At 34.0% G+C, this 27,758-nt stretch overlaps 1 pseudogene; it reads right to left on the reverse strand.

Annotated features, from left to right (window-relative positions):
* Nucleotides 1-1,369: 1,369 nt before the first annotated feature.
* On the reverse strand, nt 1,370-23,534 carry LOC140432933 (histone H3-like; annotated as a pseudogene).
* Between the last annotated feature and the right edge of the window lie 4,224 nt (nt 23,535-27,758).

Consider the following 27,758-nt stretch of genomic DNA (forward strand, 5'->3'; position numbering starts at 1 on the left):
GTCATATGCTTGTTTAAAATCGATAAATAGCATATTTAATCCTAAGTTTTGTTCGTAGCTATTATTTTGTATTAATATTAACATACTTATTTGATCAGTAGTTGTTTTTCCTGGTCTTAAACCTCGCTGGTATTCTCCAATCACTTTATTGCCATATTTTATTAATTCTTTCCTAATAATATTTGCAAGTATTTTATAGACTACTTCGAATAGCGCTATGTCTCTATAGTTTTCGCACTCCGTTTTGTCTCCTTTTTTATAGATAGGACAAATAAAAGCTAAATTCCATTGTTTCGGCATTTCTTCCTTTTGCCAAATTATTAGTGTTAAGTGAAATATCCTTAATTTTCAATCTTTCGCCACCTTCCTTAAAAGTAACTATTTTCTTCTAACGCCACTTGTTAACTTGTTTACTTATGACAAAGCTGTCAAATTCAGTCCAAATATTAACAATAAAATATAAGTAAATATCATTTGATAGTAAATTTATATATTGTATAAACTAAATAATATGTTTAAAATTAATAATTGTATATATATGAAATTATTTTAAAACGAGAATTATAAAAATTTAAAGAGATTATTCAATATTGTTATAATTGGATGACATTTATAACTTTTAGTGACAGATATTCTTTTATTTTTCACTTTTTATTTAATGTCTATGTTTTGTTAGTTATTTTTTATGCAATTTTTAATTTAAACCTGCTAAGAGTAAATATATGATGACTTAAAACGAATTGATCGAGAGTAATGAATCGATGTCAAGAACCGCTATAGTATGACACTACCCGTGACGATGCCGTCTTGTGACACTAGTTCAGTGACGTTCGCCTCAGCATTTGACTGTAGAAAAAAAGTAAACAACAAGTTTAATGTATTAAATGACACTTTCAATATAACAATTACACAAATATACTTAAAGAAATAATAAAAGGGGGCAAACATCGATTATTGATTCTATAGTAGCAACAGATCTTACAGATCTAGCGTCTAGATTATATGGTAGCAACAGATAGTAAAAAATTTAAAGAGACAACAAATCAAGACTAATCTAAACAAAATATTTCTTACGCTATTTTATGTTTTTTCATTATTGAGGCGACTTTCTTTAGTCATCGGGAAATACGCTTAAAAAAAAGAGAATATAAGTATTTGTAATATTAACAAATACTCTGAATACTAGTTTTTAGACCAATATATGATACAGTTATCTGTAATATAGAAGCTCATAAATATATCATAACAAAAATTAATAACTTTAAGTGGAGGTGAATAGGTGCTTTCAAAAGAAATAATCTTACACACTCATGTATTTGTGGTTTTGTAAATGTTTTGTAAAATATCTTATTTGTTTACGCCCTTTCACTTATTGAATGTCCTTGGGCATAATAGTGACTCTATTAGCGTGAATAGCACATAAATTGGTATCTTCAAACAAAACTACCAAATATGCTTCACTCGCTTCCTGTAAAGTCATAACTGCCGAACTCTGAAAACGTAAGTCTGTTTTAAAATCTTGCGATTTCACGGACAAAACGTTGGAAAGGTAGTTTGCTGATAAGTAACTCAGTACTTTTTCGGTAACGTCTAATTTCACGAAGAGCTACATTACCTGGCCTGTAACGATCAGGTTTTTTAACGCCTCCAGTGGCAGGTGCACTCTTACGAGCAGTTTTGGTTGCTAACTGTTTAAAACTGTTTATACGTGGTGCTTTACCATCTGTAGTATTTCGGACTGCTTGCTTTGTACGTGCAATAAGTTGGATCCTCGCGAAATCATTTTTTTAACTAAAAGTTGTATCAAATCGACGGTAAATTTCGATATCTTTTGATCAGAGTGCTCTATGGACAAAACTCAAAATGCGTTTTGAAGATGAATAGCCTATGCAATTTTTACATTTTTCCGTAAATCGTAAACAATGGCAAAATTTATTTATTTAAAGCTTTATAGTAACTGACTTTATTTCAGGCAAAATACAAAAATTGAAAACGAAAGCTGCATTCTTGACATTTAAAATTCATTTTGATTTTGGTCGATAGGGCACTTTGATCAAAAGATATCAAATTTTCACCGTCGAGTTGATACAAATTTTATTTAAAAGTGATTTCTCGCGCGTAGCTGACATTCAAAATCGCCGGTCGCTCCAAGCGTTGTTTCTGAGAGAACGGTTCATGTTTCAACGGTTTACAGAAAAAGTGCTAACAAACATTTTTTTTTTAAATATCTCAGTATATTTATTGTTTGAAACATTTTTTTCGACAGCGTACATATTCTTGGAAATAGATAGCTTTTTCCATCTTCCTACGAGAGAGGTTTTAGGAGAAAGCCCGGGGTTAGGAATGGCAAAAATTCCTAACATCCTTTCCAATTTTTTTCCAAAATTGACATTTTTAGCAAAATTCAGCTTGTTCGTCTCATTTTTAGAGATCAAGTCTCTGACGACTGGACTAATATAGATATGGAAGCCAAAAATGTAGAAAAATGAAAAACACTCTAATCTGACGTCTGGAAAGGCATAAACACTTGAAAATTAGAAGAATATAGGAACATATAATTTTTGTTATCGAATCTCATCGTAAATTATATGTAGGCTTTGGACGATCTATCATTCTGTCGCAACCAGTACCTCAAAGAGACCCCCTAAAATACGAAACAAAGAAAGGAAAACCTAGCACGGCAGACATTATAATCTGGCGAATATCAGCGCTGTTCTTGGTTTAATAACCAATTACAACCAATTTCCTTGAGCTTTGTGACAATCCAACCGCGAGACATCTTGTTAACGGTTCACTGTAAATAGTGATTTTTATCGATTCCGAATGATACACAGACCATTTAGCTTCGAAACGAAAACGTTGTCATAATGTTTCTTTCAGTCGTATCGTGTTAAATCAATGATGGATTTTCGTTTGTGTTAAAGTTTGATAATACAAGGGATATACACAATCGACGTACTATGTAGATGATTTTAAGTGTCGACGTACTAAGCATGTAGATAATTTTAAGTGTGTAGGTATTTAGGCATGTAGAATTCATCTCTAACGATTTGTTCTATAGTTTTATCTACATATATCTACATTTTTTCCATCACCTAAAACTTAGGCATCGACAACCGAACCCATAGTGCTTTTTAGGGCAAGAAAAGCCTTAAAAATAAAAGGCAAGACTAAAATATATTGACAATCCAAGTGACGAAAACAGAAATTAATGTAAAGAGAGAAAAGACACGCGAAAAGTGTGGTAGGAAGAAAAGGAAGGGGAATATGGATAAAAAACTTTAAGAGATTAAAGAACATTATAATAATAAAAGTGTGAGAAACTTTTACCAGAAGACAAAAAAGAGCAGTGACTAAGGCGTAAGAAAACAGAATTACTACAAGACTAAAGAAGGGCATCCAATAGGAGATAAGCAGGGGAAGCTAGATATATTATGGCAGGAACATTTCAGAGAGCTGCTTAAGAAACGGAAGGAAATGATGACAAGCAAGTGGAAATAGTAGGGAAGGTCAACGACACAACGGAAGTAAGCGGACTTTCACCATGGAAGAAAGAAATTATATATATATATATATATATATATATATATATATATATATATATATATTTATAAATATATATATATATATATATATATATATATATATATATATATATATATATATTTATATTAACATATAAAGATATTATATGTAAAATGAAAAAAAAAAAATAAAAGTGCAGGCAGTAATGGTATTCGTGTAGAAGTAATCAAACATAGAGGAGAACCACTTATAACTCGGACATGTAGCCTGATGATAAAAATCTGGGAGCAAAAGAAAATGGCAGAAGTATGATGAGAGGCAATAGTGTGTCCCATTCATAAGAAGGGGCATAAAGCAGTGTGCAGAAGGGGTATCACTCTTCTAGATGTAACATATAAGGTACTCGCCAAAGTCATAATGGAAAGCCACTTAAATAAGAAGAATAATAAATACCCGGGAGGATTCATAAAGGGCAGATTTACCATAGATCAAATATATACATGCAACAGTTAAAGATAAACCTTCTCCTTATAGATTTCAAACAAGCTTACAATTCTGTGATAAAAAGTCGTCTGTACCATGCCCTAAGAGTACTTAGAATTCCGAAAAAAAAACCTAAATAAAGACTGGCAATAAAGTAGGGATAGAAGGAAGCCTAACAGGAAAATTTAAAATAAAAAGGAGACTAAAGCAGGGAGATCCGCAGTCCACAATACTCTTTTAATGAAAGAGGAATACGAACGAAAGGTATAATTTATGACAATGGAAGCCAGGTCTTGATTATTAATGAGTAAAAAACAAAGTATATGGAAATGGCGCGAACCTCATACGAAGACTCACAACTGAAGACTATCACAAACTTACAAAGACTAAAGAGTATTGCTTCACAAGGTGACGGAGTTTAAGTATCTAAGAGTAACCCTAGAGGAAGGGGACTGGCTAAACAGGAAAAATTGGAGAATACGGTTGAGTGAAGGAATACAGTGAAAACTCTGGAAATCCTTGTATATATATAGAGTAACCCTAACAAGTGAAGTGGAAGAAAGCCAAGAAATTAAGAAGCGGATTTCGAGAGAAAGGAAGATGATCGGAGCTCTACACAAACTAATAAGAGCAAATACATCTCTAGAGAGGCAAAATTAAGACTATACCGAACCATAAAACTTACGGTCCTGTATAAAGTCGAAACATAAGTTAGGAACAAAAATCAAGAAAATATGCGGAATATCTGGGAACAGAGTGTTTTAAGAAAGATATTCGGGAGAGTAGAAGACTATGAGGGCGTTTAGAGGAGACGAACAAATGCAGAGATCGGAGAGTTGTAAAGGAAAAAAGAAAATAGCCAGATCGTCAGGACAAAGAGACTTAGATGGTTAGGCCATCTTGTTAGGATGATGACGGACGTAAGGTGGGCAAAGGACTCACTAAATAGGATTACCTTTTTAAACTAAATGTCGAATATAGCTACAATCTACATTGCATCCATAAAGCATGGTACTTGATGTTCCGGAGACCAGATCTGACAGTGCTATCGACGGATATAACAACATAGAATGGCATTGAAGTGCTAACCATCGAGGTGGCGAAATTACAGTAACCTTAATATACAAATCAACAGAAGAATCGTTTAGCTTCTCACATACTCATAATTTCTAAACTATTTTATTTGTGCGAACTACTATCTTAGACTTTTGTAACACGATGTTTCTCCTCTGCCTTGTCGTCTCCTTCTGGACTATTAATTTATGGAAGATATTCAGAACTTTAATGGAGTGAAGGGATGTGAAAGTAGACGATAATTTGCCTGAAATATAACGAAAATCTGTAGAAAATTGTTTTTTTTGGAGAAGCAAAATCAGATATTCTAATAAATTGGGGTGGCTAGCTGAAATAATTTAGGATTGAAGCTGTAAATAAATCTAATAAACCCCTCTAATGAATTGTCTCCACTCTAATAAAGGCTGTCACCATTGTAGAAGACGTCTGTCTCAATATCCTTATCAATGCATCTACAATTCTTAGGGGATACGTATCCCTGCAAGCGGGGCAAGGCTTACCGGTTCCGCTAGTCTAGACTGACTGGTTCCGCCCTCGCGGATTTACAAGAGGGTAGGGAAATTTTTGGAAGGAAGGGGATTAAGGACTTCTCGGTCTCAGGTCCTGCGAAGAGTGAGAGGCTATGGGCATACGTTAGAAGCCGGAGCACTTCATAAGCGAAATGTGTATCTCTTCTAGTCTCTACCTGTAACGGCTAGGAATAACAAAAACAAATTTCGAGTTTACAATGTATTAAATAGACTGTACACTACAAAATATCAGTTATGACCAATAATGTTCGATCAGGCGCGAAGGGAGACGAGAAGAGACAAAGCCAGGAATTAAAGGTCGGACAATTCCGTATAATTAGATATACCTTGGGTTAGTATATAGATCTTAGTTACCTTAGCGTATTTAGGCTCTAGCTAATGAATACGCCTCCAGTCCTACAGGGATTTGAGATTGCGAACCTTCGAATCTCCAGCTGTCGACACTTATACGTCACACTATCCTGTCGAGTTAAATAGCGCGTTCACTGGCCGCGTATCGTCCGATCTCCACACTTCTGGCGTGGAGCATCTAGAGTGCCAACTTCCCACTAGTCCTCGCTGGCCCCCTTGTTCGCTTTTTTATCAGCCCGTATTCTCAATTTTCAGTCGTAGTACCAAGGTCGCGTTATTGTTTTTTTTTGCTGACTGGGTCCCCGTGTTGTATTTCAGCGGAGGTCTATGTTTTTGAAACGTGATTTAAACAACCTTGGTGGCCTGATATTTGAGACTCGTGTAATACATTTAAACTGGGTCGAGTTTTCAATCTTTGTTTAATGTAAAATGTTTACGTTAATATGTTACCTACTAGCTATGAATTTATTTGTTCTTTAATCAATTTGAAATATGTAATAATTTCTTAAATAATTATTACTCTTTACTAGGCTACTTGTCCCTTAATTTTTCCTTCTTTATTTCCTTGCTATGTTTACATTACAATATCGGTGCTAATTAACAACTCATTGAATTAAAATACAAACCTACACATATGGGAAAAGCCTAGGGATATTTTTATAACATAAAAAAATTAATCAAAATAAATTCATAGCTTAGTTATAATTGAAGTTGTACAGTTACTCATCCTGTTGATTTTTTTTTAATAAAATAAAACGGCAAAAGTTATAACGAAGTTTTTAACAGCAAATAAAAAAATTATAGTTTTTATACTGCAGTAAATATTCTGATAGTTTCGATTTTGCTCAAGCTATTAGGTGGAGACCATCCGGAAATGTAGAACGTTTAAGACATGTCCAGGAAGTTTACACATACAGAGTTGGTACAGCAATGGTATGAGGTGAAATAATAATCGGTGGCAGAACGGACCTCGTTTTTTCAGAGCGCTTGCTTACAGCTCAGTATTACCTCGACATCATTCTTCAACCTATCGTTCATCCGTTTGCTGATGCTGTTGGTCAAAAATTGCACCTTATGAATGATAATGCTCGTCCACATGTCGCACGCCTAGTAACGGACTGGCTTGCTAACGAAGAAATTGATGTGTTGTCTTGGACAACACAATCCCCCGACCTGAATTTCATTGAGCATGTATGTGACATGCTTCAACGAATAATTACTTCATATATGGATAAAAATTACACGCCTTGTCTTTTTTGAGAGCGTCTGATAGAATAATGGGCAAATGTAGCTCAACAGGATATCGACAGACTCATTTTGTCTATAAACAACAGAGGTAGAGCAGTAATAAACCAGGGTAAACGATATACCTTGTATTAATTTAATTTTTTCTTATTACGATCATATTTTGTGATCAGCTATTTTTTTTTAAATATACCTTAAGGCAAGCTCGTTATTTTTGATATTTCAACAAATTTTGTTGTATATTAAATACTACTAATCACTACAAATCGATTATTATTTATCCAAAACAAAAAAAAAATTACGTCTCTTTCTAAAAATATCCCTAGACTTTTCCGATGTGTGTATTATCTAAAGCAACTGTGGCTAAATTAATTAAATTTAGTTAAATAAAACTATAGCGTGACAAATATCAAAACGATTTCATAAAAAATCTTGTCGGCAAAGGAGGGCGATTAATATCGATCAAATATCACTATCTAAAAATTATACCAGCCGTTACCGTATTTCGGAAGACATGTAAAGCCGTCGGTCTGGCTATGTAAGTGATCGTTAAATCATGATAGGGGCGCTTATGCTACCTGAAAACTCTAACACTAGACCTGGCCAGTTTACTTCCATGTATTAAGGCGTTTTTAGATGGTTTATAGAATCTAATAGAAACTTCTTTTTAGAGTTCAGTGTAAAAGTTCTGTATCTCTTCTTCTTTTTTGTCACCAGTTTCATATATGTTGTGTCTACCAAAGACACTAAAAGTCAAACGAGAAATATTCGCTACACGAAAAACCAAAAAAAAGGGTAGAAATAAAATTTCCATTTCCAAAACTTCTACTACTCCCTGTCTTTCACTAATTCCATATGATAGATGCGCTGACGTTTATGTTTTGCATCGATTATTTTGCCACTAACATAACCAGCTAAAATAATTAACAAGCTAAACCACTTAGTACTGCGTCTACTTTTAGCGCCGAACATTTTGTACAACGCTGTTGTGGTAAATATGCGTATGCCTACATTAATTTTGATTTATTTTCGGTTGACATAAACACTTGGCAGCACAGGAAGCTGCGGATTAAGACTGCCTCAATGACTGTGTTCGCTAAGATGTCATAATCAATTAAAATTGAATAAACATATTGAAAATAAAGGGTAAATCTAATTGGTTGTTAAAATTTATAGAGATGGAAGATTCGAAGTATTTGAGCCGGAAAAAACTGATTGAGTTCTTACTGGTGGTCCCAAAACAGATCCTTGTGGTACACCACTTAAAACTGATTTTTTAGATAGACAGCGATTTGCCAATTTTAACACAAAAATCCCGATATGTTAAAAAAATCATTAAACCACTCAAGAAGTTGTCCGCGAATGCCAAAGTGTTTCAGTTTATGCATTAATTTTATAGAAATAAAAGAGTATGACAGAAAATACGACAGCTTTAATATGCATAAAAAAATAGAACTCACAAATACCAAAAAGTCAGCACACTATGGGATACTTAAAGATGATAATGGTAAACTCATTGCAGACATCAAAGATAAACTAAGATTTTGGCAAGAATACATAATGAAACTATTCGACGATGATATAATGATACAGGAAGAACCACAGGAATAAACAGGACCGAAAATAATAATGTTAAAAATAACTATTGAGCTGTGGTAACAGCTTCTCCCCTAAAAATATGTGCTGATTAGTATTTTCTTTATATACATTCAATCATTAATGTTGGTTCGTTTGACTTTTCAATGATTTTTTATCCACCAATGTTATTGTGATTACAAATTTTATTATATCTTTATGATATTACTTACCTCCTTGTTACGAAGTTTTATTAAAGATTTAATATGTTCACACAAAGACATTGCCAAAGGAAACCTTTCAAATAAATATTAATTATCATATTATTCTAAACAATTCATCCTTTACTGTAAATTTTTGAGTGGCGTGCATATACAAATTCATTTTTGGATTAATTCGACCTTGAAGAAATATTCAGCATCATTTAAATTTCAAAACAAATAACCTGTTAAACAAACTTGAGATAAAAAAAAATTGTCAGAATTTTGATGTTATAATGTATAGGTGTTGAAGTTGGGTCTTAGTAGGTATTCATCATCATTTAACTTGGATCTATCCACTGCTGGATATAGGTCTCCCTCAGTCTTTTCCATGTATTTCTGTTTTGTGCTGTTTGCATCCAATTTTTGTCGATCCGTTTTATGTCATCAGACCATCTTGTTGGTGGACGACCTCTACTTCGATGTGCTTCTTGTCTCGGTCTCCACTGTATTATTCGCTGTGTCCATCTGTTATCCGACATTCTAGCTATGTGCCCCGCCCAGTTCCACTTAAGGGTCATAATTCTTTCTATGGCATCTGTCACTCCTGTTCTCCGTCTTATTTCCTTGTTCGTGATCCGATCCCTACGAGAAATGCCTAACATCGATCGTTCCATGGCTCTTTGGGTAACAAAATTTTATTTCTTACTTTCTTGGTTAGTGTTAATGTCTCTGCACCATATGTAAGTACTGGAAACACGCACTGATTAAAGACTTTTCTTTTAAGACACATAGGCAGTTCTGATTTAAGAACATAGCTTAGCTTGCCGAATGCCACCCAAGTGAGTCCTATGCGGCGGCTTAGTTCGCACGTTTGATTATCTCTTCCTATGCGTATCTCATGTCGTAAGTACTTATATGAGGTGGTTTCTTCAATATTCATGCCATTTACTGAAATCTTTTCGCTTAACACAAGTGTCATGTGTCATAACAATCATGTATCATGATTTGTGTTTTTGTGTAGTTGATTTTTAATCCTACTTGTAGGGAGGCTAGGTATAGTTTCTCCAGTTGCGATACTGCATCATCGATTCTGTCGACAAAAAGGACAATATCGTTAGCAAACCTCAAATGACTAAGCATTTCTCCATTGACATTAATTCCTTTTTCACTCAGATTTGCGTTCTTAAACATATGCTCTAATAATGTTGTAAACAATTTTGGGTAAATTGTGTCTCCCTGTCGCACTCCCCGTTTTATTTTAAATACGTTGGTCTTCCTATCTGCCCGTTTCACACTTGCTGTCCCATTTTGATAGATGTATTTTATCATGTTTATATAGCGATGATCTATACGGCACTCTGTTAAGGCTTTTAACATCTTTTGGTGACTTCTTGTGTCGAAAGCTTTTTCGTAGTCAACAAATATCATGACTAATGGCTTGTTATATTCAACACTCTTTTCTATTAAGGTCTTAATTACTTGTAAATGATCATTCGTGCCATATCCTGCTCTAAAACCTGCTTGCTCTCTTGGCTGGTAGAAATCCAACTTACTTCCTAGCCTTTTGGTAATAACTCTTGTAAACTTGTGACAACAGTTATGTTCGGCATTAATTCTGAGCCTTGATTCTCTATCTTTGGTAAGGGGCGTCTTTCATCGGATTCACTTGTTTCATATTTCTATTAATTTTGACGTTCGAGAAACTTTAGTATCAAAACTTAAAAAAATCGGCTTCACTTATTTTTCCCGATTTCTATATCTAGTTTATTATTATTACATCTATGATTTTAAATTTATGTAAGGTACGTAGACGATGTGAACTTAATGGACCGAACCATAAGAGACATTACAGAACTTTATATGGAACTTTATGTGGTAAGAAAATGCGAAAAAAATAGATCTATCAGTCAATTTAGTTAAAACTAATACCATAATACAAACAATGAAACAAATAATAGCACCTATGTATATGTATAGAAACAACAATTAAAATAAGGACTTTTATAAGTCCCCTCAATGTATATTTAAAAAGTATTGATTTTGTTTGGCTCAGGTATTTAATAATCAACATCCTTGTGGAACGGATACACAAAATTCTCGTATCTTCCCACTCTATACACGGAAATCCGTTTAAAATTAAAATCAAACATCAGATAGATACATAAAGTAGCAAAGTTACATCAAGTAATGTAAATGTAGAAATGCCGCGAGTATGGGTATGATCTACATATCTGAACTTTATAATAAAATCAATTTTAAAACAGATCCCCATTATCATTTTACATTATACTTTTATTTTCATATTTGGATCGAAATTAAATTCAAACAAAGTTGAAATTTAATAAGAAAAAGTAATACTTTAAATCTATAAAGTCGGAATAGACAAAATTGTATTGAACTGAACTGAATATATTTGAACTTACAATAGTGATTAAATAGTTTCTTAAATGATTCATATTGTTGTTTAACGGGTACATAAAATACCAGGATTTTCCCTTGCGATTCGGTCTTTCTAGAGGCTGGTTTTGAACCGTACACTTTCATTCGGGACACACTGTTGCCCTGCTCATATACCTAGCTGACCTAAATCGTTATCCATATCTTCTATAGATAAAGTCACGTTGAGATGGCAGTGTACGGATATAGGATAACAGCGTTGCCAATTCTACTGCCATTGTAAGTTTTGCTACTTTTGTAAATAAGCAGGGCCAAACTCACGGTAAACTAAGATATGTTTAGGTAAGCTAAAGTTGTTAATAGAAAATTCGTGAATGAAATAAATGGTAATAATTCCTAAAATGCTTTTATACATAATACCGCAGTTAATAGGGAAAAAAATATGAAAAATATTCTACAGGTTTTTTAATGTTCTAAACGGTAGATAAGGGATAACTGATGATAATTCCTTGAAGAATTACAGCCAATTTTGCTTTGTTTATTTTTTAAAGAAAGATGAAGTTTGGAAAAAATCATTTTTTTGCCTATTTTGTTCCTCGTGCATTTTAGGGAAAAATGTTTCAAATAAATGTTGCAGATCTTAAACAGTTTTTTAATTTTTTAGTTTGTAAATTAAAATACATAAACAAATGACTGAGATAATTGCAAAAAACCCCTAATTGGGGCCCCTAGAACACAAGGGTGTAAGTGCAGTTGCTTATCACTTAGCAACTGATATCTAACAACAGGCACGTACTTTTGGCTTCAAACTTTCTACATTAACAACAATAACACCATCAAAAATTACATGTCATTGAAAACATGCTGAAAACTGAAAAAGTGCTACCTAGGTTTTTAAATTTATATCGAACTTTGAACAAAGATTTTTCAAAACTTTGTTTTTGGCACTTACACCCCTTGTGTTCTAGGGGCCTCAATTGTGCACTAATTTATTAAATGTTCATAACTTTATTTTTTGCATAATGACGTCTAATATAACTACTTGAAATTATGTCGATTAATGAGTTATTTAAGTGTGCTACATTTCAACCAGATCAACTAAATATTTTTTTACCTTTACTGAGAAAAGAATACCCCCGAAAAACAATTTTCAATCATCTTCATTTTCATAATCTAGTTCATCTTCAGAGTCATCGTTTAATGAAATTCTAATAGGTTCAATGTCATCTTGAATGTTGTCTACTGTCCAAAATTTATTTTCCAATTTTATAACATGGTTGACGTAATTTTTCCAATGTCCATTGTTCTGTACTTTATCATAACCTTCATAAATCAATGTTTTAACGTCGTTTTGTTTGAAACTTGAATTCTTAGAGGACACGTACCGTTTCACTTCACTCCACACCATTTCTATTGGGTTCAGTTCACAGTGATAAGGCGGAAGTCTTAAGATATGTACATCTACGCGGCATTGTTCGTCACTGTGATTCCTGTATTTTTCACCAATACAATCAATTTTGTATTTGTCATAAATATTTTTAAATACATTAGCAGTTTCCAGAAGTTCATTTTTTAAGTAATCTTCTTCAAAATAAATGTCCTTTTCATAGAGCCACTCCTTAATTTGACGTTTCACCCAATATTGTTTGGGAAAATTTAATTTCCTAGAGTGATAAGATGCATTGTCCAAGATAATGACATTCTTTTTATTTTTTGGGAGATTCGGTATTAACATCTCTTCAAACCATTTTTCAAATAGATCTCCGTCCATCTCTTCATGGTAATCTTCAGCACCTTTTTTGGCAAGAAAAGTGATGTCAGCACCTTCAACAAATCCGTCTTTGTTTCCTGCATGGACTAAAACAAATCTTGGTCCTTTTTCGGTCGGAGTTTTTAAACCTGTGGTAAGTCCATTTACGAAAGCCTGTCGGCTATTTTTTATTGTTGTATCTTGCCATACTTGCCTATTGGTTATTCCAGTATTAACCCATGATTCGTCCATATAAATGATATTGGCTCCTTCGTTCCTCAGTTTCTTTATTTCCCGGAGATAGTGACGCCTCCAAGCGACTATTTCTTGTTTTTCTATTAATATTGAATTTCTACCTTGTTTGCCATATATAAAACCCATGTCGTGCAATAGTCTTCTCAACGTACTCTTGGAAAAATTCGGAAGATGCTCCATTTGCTTAATTTTTTCTAGTACTACGTCAAGGGTTGGAGGAATATTGTCCATAAAAAAACCGTGCACTACTTGTCTTATTCTAGACCGAGTTGCTTCATCATATCTATTCTCACGACTATTCAAATAACCTTTTTTTCTTTTTTTTTTATAGGAGTTACGAGTGGACCATTTTTACTTTCACTTCTATATCGGAATATCGTTCGCTCAGAGACTCCAGTCATAGCAGAAACTTCCCGCACTATTGTTGATACACTTTTATCATTATTACTGTTTGATAAATAGTTAAAAACATTTAACACTATTTTTTTGCATTCACTATTTAACAAATTACCGTTTTTGAATTTTATTACACTCGCGGCCATTTTGACACTGACACGACACAAACGTCTGATATCAACTGAAAATTCTTTTAATGACTCTCAAGTATTTACCTGAATTTATAATTGCTGGCATTAGACAATAATTTTGAATTTATAAATAGGTATATTTTTTTAATTCTAAATTATTTTTTAATGTCTGTAACTGTAAATGCAGGTAGAGAAAGTGTGTCATTAAAAGGACATTAAGATCAAAAACGGATTATACAAATAATTATTTCATTTCCACGAATTGTAAACAATTTTGAACAGAAGATATAATTCCGAAAAGACCAGATTTCCGAAATATAACTTTCTATTTTTAAAATACCAACAGAAAAATTATATAATTAAAAAAATGTAGTATTTTTCCGTTTCACATTCATAAATATTTCCGAAATTATAATTCTTTTATAGGAGCCGGCCCATAACGTACGATTGTAGGTACGATTAAAAACTGACAACAATGTAGTTATTTCTGGCATATAGAAAGTACAGGCCTATCTCTGGAACGCTGCCATCTGAATGTGAATTATAGTATAGTCATTTTATTCTTGTATTATCTCGTACTTAATTTTATTTTTCTCTGTAATGATATACTTGTCTTAGATATCGGTCAATATATCACTCGAAAAATTTTTAATTATAATAGTACAGAGCGTAATCCATTTGTGCAGTAGATGACACGACACCGACCAAACCGAGGGAACAAGAAATGCGCATAAACCATTTTACTGAGAACGAAAAAATGCGCATCTGGATGGGTAAACCTCTGCATGGGCGATATCCCAATGAAGTCAGTCAAGACCATGTCGACAATATAGCGTCGAACCATTGGCTGACATCAGAAAAAATGTTCCCTGAAACAGAAGGTTCATTATTTGCCATTGAGGATCAGGTTATACCAACCATAAATTACCTGAAATATATCGCCAAAGATCCTCAGGTCCAAAATGACAAATGCCGATATGTATGTCAAGCCCAAGAAACCATCCAACATCTTACCGGGGGCTGCTAGGTATTTGCTGTAACTATTATATAAAGAACGGCATGACTCAGTAGGGAAGATCCTTCATCAAGAGATAGCTTTTAAACTGGGACTTCTACCAACAAACCATATCCCATATTATTAATACGTTCCTAAAAGTATGCTTGAGAATCACAACTAGAAGCTATACTGGGATCGCACTGTACTCATAGACCAAACTGTAGCACATAATAGACCAGATCTCGTGCTAGGCAATAAACTAACGAGGCAAACAACACTAATCGATGTGGCGATACTTAACACCAATAATTTGCATGTTAAATACAACGAAAAGATCGCCAAGTACAGAGACCTAGAAACAAAAATCAGGAAACAATGGAGAATGGAAAGTACCTAGACGATACCTATTATTCTTTCTACTACTGGAGTCATTCCGAAGAACCTCCTAGAAAACATAAAAAAACTGGGTCTAAATGAACATCTATATAAAATCATGTAGAAAGCTGTGCGACTCTCGACGTCCAGATGCGTGCGAACATTTTTGGGAGATACACCGACGTACCAAGTCATCTAGGACTCGATAGCACTGAAAGAGTCCCACTAGAGCTCAGTCCTTTTGATACCGTAGGTATCTGGGATGAGTGAATTTTCCCCGTAGAGGGAGTGTGAATCGTATGGCTAAATCTGGAATATTATGAATAATTAAGAATGATTGACATCAGAAAAGATGTTTTTCGAGACAGATGGTTTCTTACCTGACATTAAGGATCAGGTTATTGCAACTAAAACTTGACGAAACTTGATGACGGAAGTAAGAGCCGTATGGCTAAATGTGGTTTAAGAATAAGCTAGCACAATATTATTTAATATTATTATTAGTGTTAATGATCTATAGCATTGTAATGTAAACTGTGTTAAAATATTCATTAAACTCAAAAAAAATTAAACTTACATATTAGTACATAAACATATATATTTTAGAAATGTTTAGGGCAAATTATAATCTTCCAGAAAACTTAACTTTACCTGTAAAAACGAAATTTAAAAGAAAATAGCAATAGAACTTTTTATTTATTTGTTTCTGACGTAAATGCGTAAATAATGTTTTTCTGAGCAGGTCAACTTACTACTGAGATGCCTAGCTAGCGTCAATTTTATGTAGACTAGATTTGTGGAGGTCGTAAAAGATTTCATTTATCTAGAGATGTAGGTGACCCTAGCAAAACGTGCAGGTTTTACTACACAAAATGGCGCCCCACGTTGGGCGCCATTGTGTAGCAAGAATAGTTAGTTGAATTGAATTTTGGATGCTAACCTATCGTGTCTTACATATGGATTTTTAAGAAAGAATCCAAATTCTGAAAAGACGTTGAGTTCAAGAAATAACCTAGGTTCAAGAATAAACTATAAAACGAAAGAACCAATATTTATTTCAGCGATATTTGAATTGTGGTTGCCTTTGCGAATGGATTATACAGTATTTCCCAAAATAAATAGTACTGAAACTGAAACATAGATGTCTCTTTGTGCGCGCTGTCTTATTCAAATTAACTAGTATAGACCTGTCAAGTAATTCTGAAACAAATAATTATTAAGGCCTAATTGTTAAAAATGGTGTTAAGTATAGATGAGAAAGTGTTTCTTGTGGAGCAATATTTTCGCTCATACGGAATCGACCGACGTAATAGTGCAAGTCTGCAATACGTGTATGATCAATTCACACAACGGTTTAATAAACGTTCTCCAAGTAATGCTGTAATTTTGAAGGTTGTTGAAAAGTTTAGAAATGCGGGTAATGTATTGTGCCAACGAAAAGGAAACTCAGGGCGTCCCAGGACAGTTAACAACGATAACAATAAACGTGTTTGTGAGCGAATCTTGTCTTAAAATGAACTTCCTTGCAAAGAATCCTGAAGAAGCTGGGTGCATTTTCGTATGTGATTCAGGTACATCAACAATTACATCCCAGGGATTATCACAGTAGAGTGGAATATTGTTCCAGAATTCTTGCATTACAGTATGAAAATCCTGAGTTTTTGAAAAATGTATGGTTTTCAGACGAAGCACATTTTCATTTGTCATGCCATGTAAATCGTCGCACAAATCGATTTCTAGGCTTTGCCAGACCAAATTAAGTTCAAGAAGTTTCTTTACGTAGAACAAAAGGGAGTATCTGGTGTGCAGATATCGAAGAAAATGGTAGGCAAGTCACACTTATTCAACAGAGGTACATACAAATTTTAACACTAATACCAATTTTTCCAGCAGTTTGGTGCAACTTGCCATACTACTGTAGCAGTAAGTCAATTTCTTCAGGGACATTTCCCAAACCCAAAGAAGTACCCCCGCCAAACCTGGAAGAAATTATCACGGCGATAGAAACCCTAAAAAATGACAAATCCTCGGGACTAGACAATATTGATGCAGAACTGATTAAAAAAGGAGGGCATGAACTTAGAACTAAAATACACCAATTAATGAAAGAAGCCTGGGAACAAGAAATAATGCCAAAAGAATGGAGTGGCTGTATTATCGTGCCAATACATAAAAAAGGCAGAAAGGATACATGTGGCAACTACAGGGGAATCTCACTAATCGGTGCTACATATAAGATATTAGCTTCAGTTGTACTAAAACGATTACTGTCATATACAGAGGAAATTATTGGCGATTACCAATGCGGCTTTAGGCCTGGAAGATCAACAATCGACCAAATATTTACTATCAGACAAATGCTAGAAAAGTATTGGGAATATAATAAAGAAGTACACCAGATCTTCATAGATTTCAAACAAGCATATGATTCCATAGATCGCTTAAAACTGTGAAGTGCAATGATGGAGTTGGGCGTACCAAAGAAGCTGACCATGATTGCGCGAATGTGTGTCAACAATTCCTTTGCACAAATTAGAATAGGAGGCAAAACTTCAAAGGCTTTCGGCATAAGCACCGGACTCAGACAGGGAGACCCGCTGTCCCCATTACTATTTAACCTAGCATTGGAATATGCAATGCGAAAAATCTATACCAGAGTCAAACCAGACATAACTGCCAGAGGAGCAACGATTATTCTCGCATTTGCAGATGATGTAGATGCAGTAGCACAGACAACACTGGAAGTTAAGGATATAGTATCGAACTTTGAAGAAGCAACACTAAGCGTAGGCCTGAAAATAAACGAAGAAAAAACTAAATACATGGTCGTATCAACAAAGGAACGACAGCGAATAAGACAAAACATTACCATAAACGATCATAATTTTGAGGTGGTCAAAGAATTCAAATACCTAGGAGCAACAATTACCAGTGAAAACACAGGAGAACGGGAGGTTCTCCCAGGCAGGCCAATAGATTAAGATGGGCAGGCCACGTTGTACGGAGTGATGACGACAGACTGATTAGCAATGTGTTTTGGGAAAGACCAGATGGTAGAAGATCGACAGGAAGGCCTAGAAAAAGGTGGAAAGACGCAGTCAGGGAAGACCTGGAGAAGATGGAAGTAAGGCCATGGGAAATAATAGCACAGGATCGGAATCAATGGAAGGCAATAGTAAACGCGGCAAATACTCACGTAGAGTTGTAAAAGCCAATGATGATGATGATGACATTTTCCAAACAAATTCATTTCAAGATTTATTCACTTCCCCTATCCTGCACATTCTCCAGACTTATCGTCTTCAGACTCATACATTTGGGGCATGCTTGAACTGCCGTTTTTAAACGGGCACCAAAAACCATAAATGAGTTAAAGGATGCCTTTAGACCTTCTTCGCGGACTTGAGACAACCTTTATTCCATAACATTACGAGAAATCTGGAATATTCGTATGAAGTCTGTCTTGAGAGAGGAGGAGCTCATTTAGAACATCTTTTAAAACAATAAAATAATTACAAGTTCAGTACTGTTTATTTTGGGCTATACTGTAGAATATATAAAAATTAATAATTATAAAACTGAGAACTAGAGAGCAAACGCAAGGACATTATTAAATAATTAAAATCATAAGTATCTAAAACATACACTTGCAAAATTCAAGATCCACGTGAGGATATAGGTTAAGCGTAAAAATTAAAATAAAAGAAACTTATTCGAAAAAAAAAAACAAAAATAAACAACATAAACTATTTAAAAAAAAAACTGTAAATCTTTGTAAAATAAAACAGTAAATATTTGTAAATTAAGATATGGAACGATCCATATATCGTTTTGTAACGGATCCACAAAAAAAACCGTTCATGCCACCTTTATCTCAGACACTCAACTGAAAATTAAAATCAAACATTATTTAAACGAAACTTTAATCCAGTTAAAATGTGACAGCATAAGATGGGAGAATTACAAGAAGTAATTTCTTTAAATCTGGAAAAGGCGAGACTACGGCGAAGTCAGGATTTTCTTGGCAAATCGGATTATTAGTGAAGTTGTGTTGAAAAAAAAAATGAGTATGTCGTATTCATCTGAAAAGTGTCTTAAAGTCACAATTTTAGATTTAATATAATTTAACAAATGCAGTATTAATTTAATGCAGTATATAAGTAGTATATTTTGAGATCATTAGTGTAAAGAAAGTGTATGGAGTTGTACATATATGTATATATATACTGTTATGTTTCTTCTTTCCCAACCAAAGAAAAATAAATAAAAAAATCCATCGAAATAAAATTTTAAGATATCAATATAAACAAATTGTATATAGTAATTTAAGATAAGATTTAGTGTAGATAAGAATAGAAATTTGTTTGGCAAACGACCTTTTCCGTTTCAAACAAAATTATCAAAAAACCTTTGTTTAGAATTAACACATTTTACCTGTAAGTTAATCTTTTCATTGTTTGTATAATCAAGTATTAAATGACCATATTCTAATCTTTTGAAATATGTATAAATTGTGTATTGACAAAACCAATTTTAAAGTAAGCTATTTAGTTTTTCTCTGAAACCGAAATTAGGCTTTTCCAAAATCATGGTAAACAGAATTTGAGCTTTTGATTGGACGGTCGTTTTTAAATGGGAATTTGTGAGCCGATCATGAGAACCGGAGAAGTCAGTTATAATTTGGTCATCGAAGGAAACAGTCGTTTGTCTCAAGATAGGGTGTGGTTCGTGAGTTGGATACCGGCATTGTGAAAAGAATTGAATAGTTTTTGCAGAAGGAGATAGCAAGTAGATTGAAAGAGGTCCTTGTATCTACCGTTGGCATTTTGTGAAGACTTGTGAAAGTAGTTTTACGGCATCAAGTTGACAAAAGGAGGTCCTTGTGTCATTAATAAGTAGTTGAGTTTTTGGAGAAGTGCATCAGGTGTTTTTGGTTAGTGCAGCAGGTTTGCAGAGACGTTAGGAAGGAACCTAGGTGCCAAAAAGGAGAGATCACATCGTTGAGGAGACTGGATTTTTCTGGATATGTTCCAACATACAACTCAATAAGAAAATAAGCTGTAAGTGTTTTGTACAATTGAATTTTATATCTGTGAAGGATCGGTTTGACATCATGGTCATTAGCATTCAAATTTAAGAATTGAGGTTTTGTTAGGCTAATCAAAAGTTTAAAGTTTTGTTGTTTCTTGTTTCAAGTAAAGAAAGATTTAAGTAAAATTGGTTTTCACTTAATATAAATGTATGTAGATTTAAAATCTTATTATTATAAAAATTTGATTTATTTTCTTGTATACTGATTGATAAGATAACGACGGAATTTAATAATTGTTTTATTTGTTTATATAAAAAAAAAGAATCATAAATTTTTGTGATATAATATATTTTTTATTCTTATCCTTCTTCTCTATCCCGATAAAAGACAACTAGAAAATCTTTGAATCCATCGAACACAGGTAATATAAGGAGTTTATTTTACTTTTGATAACAAATAAGTTATATTTTTTTATTGGCTCAATAAACTAAGATTAAAGTCAAAATAAACAATCATAACAATACATAATATATATATATATATATATATATATATATATATATATATATATATATATTATAAATGTTTTGGATGGGTTGGAGTCAATAAAAGGGCTATTGGTTAACTATTTTTTATCTCGAGCTTTCAATTGTGTTTACAATTATTATCAAGAGCTGCTAAAAAATACAAAACATCTTACAAAGTTGAACTAGAAAGAAAAACATTTTTTGTTAACTCACCAAATAAAATTAGTTTGGTTAATAAAATTGCTGCTAACATATTTCAAAAAGAATTAATATAAAAATGTTCTTATCTAATAACTGTTTCTCTGAAATTTTAATATAATTTTGAAAAAGTTTCTTAACACAAAAACAATTGATTTTATAAATAAGTTAGAATAGCGACCAATTACAAATAAGCCTCAATGTCATAAATGCCAACTTAAAATTTTTATTTTTGACAATTATACTGCCAAAAATAAAATTTTGTTTAAAAATTATTTTTTGTTTAATAACAAAAAAGAAGAAGATTTATTCCCCATTGATAGATGTCTGAAAAAATGTAACAAATATATGGAAAATGAAATCAAAATGTGATGTTTTACAGGTTTCATATATAAACTACAAAGAAATAATATAATTATAAATTTTACTTAGATTTTGAATTTCTGATCTTTTGTTTAAATTATTATCACTTTTGCTAATACAAAGCATTTCCAAAAAAGTCCTTTTTTAATTTATCACTTTCACTACACAAAATTTTAATTATCAGTTTTAATTATTAGTCATAGTTATCAAAATCCATAATATGGTTTTTATCGCATTATTTCTCACAAAAGTGATTGTAGAATTAAAAAACCATCTTGTGCTTTGGCAGAGCATGTAAGAGATTACCTCTTTCTTCGTTTACTTTTAAAAAATTTACCTTCTAACTTTCTCGGATTTTCCTAATTCCTGTTTAAGAAACTTTTGGATAAAGACTAGAAATCTCAAGCTTTTTCAGTAGTCGTGGTCATTTTGTAGATTCCTTAACAAAAGGTTCCTGCCTGTCGCATAATTCTTTCGTTTTTAATCAGCATTTTGATCTTCATGTGACGTAAGTCTTATCTATATTTGTTATTCGCGAATGTAAAACGTTCTAAGGTATTAGCTTTGTGTAGCGACCAGGTCTAGCGAATGTACTAAATTATGTGGTGCGCGAATCAAGGGAAAGGTGTAAGAACTACCACAAATATCATTAGTTGTAACTAATTAGGTATAAGATATTGGTGTTATTCGGGCAGTTTATACCGATGTTTATTCTATTTTCCGTTTGGATTCTAAGCCGCTAAAAGTATAGGATCTCACGATGTACATCGCCAGCTGTCGCCCCTGTCCTGCCAATGCTCTGTACACACTCACTCCTACCGCTGACTTCCACTTCCATCGATGTGCGCTAGAGGAGATGGAAGGTCGACAACGGTATAAAATAGCGTACGACACAAGAAAGAATCGAGTTCCGCGAGAGTGCTGATCTGGTGGGAACTCCACTGGACCTAGGTTGTTGACCGATCTAAGACAGACCAGTTCCATGGTTAAGTGTTAATTAGTCACTTCCCGCTCCTTAACGGATCGAGTTTTGATCGATCCGTCCACCTCTAACCTATCATGCCTTCTCTTCCGCTTGTGTGTATTTATACACACCGTATTTTCGTTTCAATTTTTATGACAATAATTATATTTTATTTTTCGCAGGTATTAAACAGTGGATCATCGCATAGTGCTGTCGATAGGATTGACATTTAATTTATTTCGAATATTTTTTTATTTAAATTACAACTGAGTATTACTGATTCTGCTGTCTAAAAGAGTTCCCGTCACAAGGAAACTAGCTTATTATTTAAATTTCTCATACGCTAGTGCACTGTTCGCATCTTATTTATTCTTTTGTAAAAACATTGATATGCTTTATAATAATTTTATCTTCCTAATGGATTCAATAGAGACATAAGCATCGTCTCAACTTATCACAGCAAAAGGTTGTTTTTTTTAAATTCTTTAGTAAATCAGTCGCAGGAAGAACAATCTAAACGCTATGTGCAATTGCTCCTTATACTTTTGATGAGACTGTCCGGCCACGCCTGACCGATTTTCTAATGCCTATTTCCAGAGGATGGATCGCAGTGTCTCAAACTCCAAACATGTTTATTACAAGCCGAGTGAGGCCCTTGAGTAAAGTCCAAGCTGAAATCGACTCAAGTGAATTTGGCATAGGCGTCGAAGTAACAGTTTGTCCAATGTACACAAATAATATCGTTCGTGCATTCAAGTAAAAATATGGAGAGCAATCGATTCGGGAGACAGAAAACAACAGATCCCTTTTCACTAATAAGCAATAGTAATAACAGTATTTATTTTGCAACAAAATAGAGCCTTTATTAAGCAGTTTTTTTTTCAACTATGCATATTATTACAATATTTCGTTCTATTAAACCAATAAACAAGCTTATTGTAACCCTAAAAAAATTTGAGTATTTTAAGATTAACCCAAAGGTGTCCTCTTAGTTTATGTACAACATAAATTACTGTCATTATCATCATCATTATCCAGCATTCTGCATCTTCTGCGTTCTGCGTCAAAGTTGAACATAGGCCTCTCCTAATTTCTTCCAATTTTGTTGGTCTTGAGCTTCCTGCAGCCAATTTCGAGCGATTCTTTTGACGTTCTTCGTCCATCATGTAGGTGGTCTAACTCTGTTTCTTCTGTCAGCGCGTGGTCTCTACACTGTAATTTTTTTGATGACAAAAGGTCACACGTCTCTCTCCGATGTTCTTCCTTGTAAAAGAAGCTATGCATCTGGAATATATTTTTGACGCCTGACACTTCTTTTATTATGGGATTAGCTTTGACTTTTTAATCATTTATGTTTTTATTGTTTATATTTATTATTTTAAACATTTTTTGCATCTTCATCATAACCAAATGTCAACAAAAGCGTATTTAATCGATCCTTGGTTTTCCATTTCAACTGGTTCCTAGCTCCTAGAGATTTTTATCCTTTTGTCTGCGGATCGTTGAAAATATTTTCTGGTTAGCAGGAATGGTATATTATCTTAGCCATTATTTTCAACAATCGGTAATGCTTCTTTTTTTAGGAGTACCACTGAAATTTACCACCCACTTTTGTCGATTTTTCTCATAACAGTACTTTTTTTAATTTTATCCTCATTTATCCTGAAATTCTTCATCAATATTTTCATCATTTGAAAAAGATTGTTCATTATCATCACTTTCACTTAAAGGTCGATACTCATGTTCTTCTTCGATATCATATCCATCTTCTATATCAGACAAGTCAGATTCTTCCTCATTATACCATCTTAAAACAGCACTTTCAAAATTATTGTCTAAGTCTAATGGACTAACTTTTTTTGATGTACTAGGAACCAAATCCATCTGTAAATAACAGGTTTTATACAAAAACGTGTTTTACGTGCCCACAGTAGCCTAGCTAAATACCCACTGAATACCAAAAACTACCAATATTGGCTCGAAGGTATACATGCGCGCGCGCAAGATTCAAGGTCACAGGAAAAAAGTTACAACAAATTCTAAAGTACTAGGAGTCTGCGTGACTTCAGCTAACTGGCTACGGGTTAAAAATAATTTAAAAATTAAGATGAATTGGGATGTGAGCTAAATAAACAATGGTACTGAAGCCTTGAAATATAACAACGCATTGAGATAGCCAGAATTCAATAAGATGAAAGTAGTATTATCCAATGAAAAACTAGAAATAGAAATTAGAACTAGGGTCTTGACATGCTACGTATTCTCTACACTTTAATATTGAGTTGAAGCCTGGACAGTTATAGACGTACAACTGAAAGACGACTTGCCAGCTTTTAGTTGTAATGTTATCGAAGAATGTGGAAAACATCATGGGCACAACACGTAACAAATAGGGAAACATTAAGAAAACTGAAAAAAGAAAAAGAAATACTAAAATCTATAAAGAGGACAAAAATGAGCTCACAAACTAAAAAATTAAAAATATGAGTTGATGCGTTTGATTATACAAGGGAAAGTGGAAGGAAAAAAAGTAACGGGAAGACAACGCACGTCCTGGGTAAAAAATTTAAAGAGTAGTGTGAAAAACAACAATAAAACTCTTCAGAACTGCTGCAAACAGAGTAAAATGGGCCATGGTGACCGCCAATGTCCTTCAAGGATGAGGCACAAAAGAAGAAATTCAAAAATTATACCCAATGAAGTATATTGTGATGTAATATTGAGGTTATTATTAATTGTATATTGAACTCCTGTTGCAGTTGTGGACGAAATATATAAAAAAATTCAAGATCAAATCATAATAATCACGAATAAAATAAAAAACTAAACGCAAAAGCCTACATTTCTAGAGTATTGTTTGTATAATATAATATGTGGATATTGCTGTTAATAACGAAGGAAACTGTGAGCACAGGAATCGACGACGTATTTAGATATGAAAAACAATCCACGGTGTTTTTTTGACTTTGTATACAAAGATATTAACCATCTTTGATCACATTAACCTGCCGATAATAGAAAGAGACTAAGTAATGATTTGAAGAAAGGAGGAGTGAGAGGTAAGTAGAAGGCCATCATATATATCATGCACTCAAAAAGTGGAAAACTACAATGTACAAGCTTTGCAAGGGCAATACAAGCAATACAAAATATTGTATATTACGAAGATGTACAGAAAAGAAGAAGACATTCCTGCGTATAATAATTTTTTGTATAGTGCAGAAAATTAGAAGCGGTAAACTGAAATCTTTAAGGTGTTTTTCCGTCGACCGTCCATTTATGATCAATTTTAACACCCTCAAAATCATTGATTAATGATTTTGAGGGTGTTAAAGTAAAAATTTTATTATAGGCAACACAACATACATTGCTTGCATAAATTAAACGCTCTGTGATTGGCAGTGACCTGTGGTGTAGGCAACCAAACATATACCTACCTATTTCTATTCCCACTAAAAAATTAATTTAAAATGAAGTAGCCGCTGTTAAAGAACAGGAGTGGCTGAAAGAACAGGAGTGGCTGATGCAGTAGAGAGAGTAGCAACACTAAAATGGAACTGGGCAGGTCACGTGGCTCGAATGACAGACAATAGATGGACAAAGCGGATACTGGAAAGGAGACCAAGAGATGATGCCTACCGAAGTAGAGGTCGTCCACCAACACGTTGGACTGACGATCTAAAACGTTGTCATAGGAATTGGATGCAAGAAGCACAAGATCAACTCCGCCTGTGGTGACTAATGGGTGGATTGAGTAGCTCAGGAGTCACCATTGCCGGTCCTAAGCCCGGGTAAAGGAGGAAGGTTGGGCAGTGGGCTAACAACCCACTCCCGGAAAAACACACTGTTATGAAACCTAAACATTTCCCTCGGAACAAGGGGAACTTTCGGAAACGACTAAAGCTACGAAACATGGACTATGCATTTGGAAGTTGGAATGTGAGGACGCTAAATAGACCAGGAGCTCAAACTGCACTTCTACAAGAACTAAAAAGATATAATCTTATGATCACTGCTCTTCAGGAGACAAGATGGCTGGGGAAAGGTGTCAGGGACACCAAAACGCACACAATTCTATATAGTGGCAAAGAACAAGGAATCAAAGAATGTGGAGTTGCATTTGTGGTAGATAATGTTTTTAAGTCAAAAATCATAGACTTCCAGGCAGTGAATGAAAGGATATGCAAACTAAGAATTCGCACCCACTTCTTCAACCTTACTATGATAAACATCTACTGCCCAACAGATGAACAAGAGCAACATACAAAGGAAAGCTTCTATCAACAGCTGGAGATAGTATATGACAACGCGCCAAAAAATGACATTAAGGTTATAATGGGTGATATGAATGCCAAAATAGGCAAGGAACCGCAGTTCTATGGCACAACAGGAAAACACTCACTGCACAATGAAACAAGCGAGAATGGGGAGTTTTTGATAAATTTTGCCACCAGTAAAAACATGGTTATAAGCTCCACATGCTTCCCACATAAAGACATACACAAAATGACGTGGATCTCACCAGATGGAACCACAACCAATCAAATTGACCATGTGATGATAGACAAAAGGGCAGCCAGTAGTATCTCTGATGTGAGAACACGACGAGGAGCATGCTGTGGATCAGACCATCTTTTACTGCAAACCAAATTTAGGTGCAGAGTTAACAGAGAAAGAAACGAAAGACAACAAAGAACAAACAAACTAGACCTGGAAAAACTGAAGACTTAGGAATGTAGAGAGAAGTTCGAGCAAGAAGTCACAAATGAGCTAAGGACACAAGAACTGCACTCCATAGAGAGCAAATGGAATAATATCAAAACAGCAGTGCTGACAGCAGCAGCGTCCACCGTGGGAAACAAGAAAAAGAAGAGAAGAGGAACATGGTTTGATGACGAGTGCAGGCAAGCGATAGAAGAAAGAAACGAAGCGCACAAAATGTACATAACAAGAAGAACACGGGAAAGACGAACATCATTTGAAGTCGCAAGACGGAAAGCAGACAAGATATGCAGAAACAAAAAGAGAGCTTATGAAAATGGACAAATAGAAGAAATGGAACAAAATTTCAAAAAAAAACGAAACTAGAGGAGCTTACGAATACCTAAAAAAGATAAAAAGTGGATATAAACCTCAAACAAGCCTATGCAAAGATGAAAGTGGGCAAATAATCAGTGACCAACAGAAAGTCACAGAAACCTGGAAGCATTATTTTCAGACCCTACTTGGAACACAAGTAGATATGGAAGATGAAATGGGTACGAACCATGTAGAAGAGAACGAAGTTGAAGTAGAAGCTCCAACCATAGAGGAAGTTCTCGAAGCTATTAAGGCCCAGAAAAACAATAAAGCCCCGGGAGTTGACGAGATTCCAGCAGAACTGTATA

Source organism: Diabrotica undecimpunctata, chromosome 1 (genome assembly GCF_040954645.1).
Source record: "Diabrotica undecimpunctata isolate CICGRU chromosome 1, icDiaUnde3, whole genome shotgun sequence".
Taxonomy (NCBI): Eukaryota; Metazoa; Arthropoda; class Insecta; order Coleoptera; family Chrysomelidae; genus Diabrotica; species Diabrotica undecimpunctata.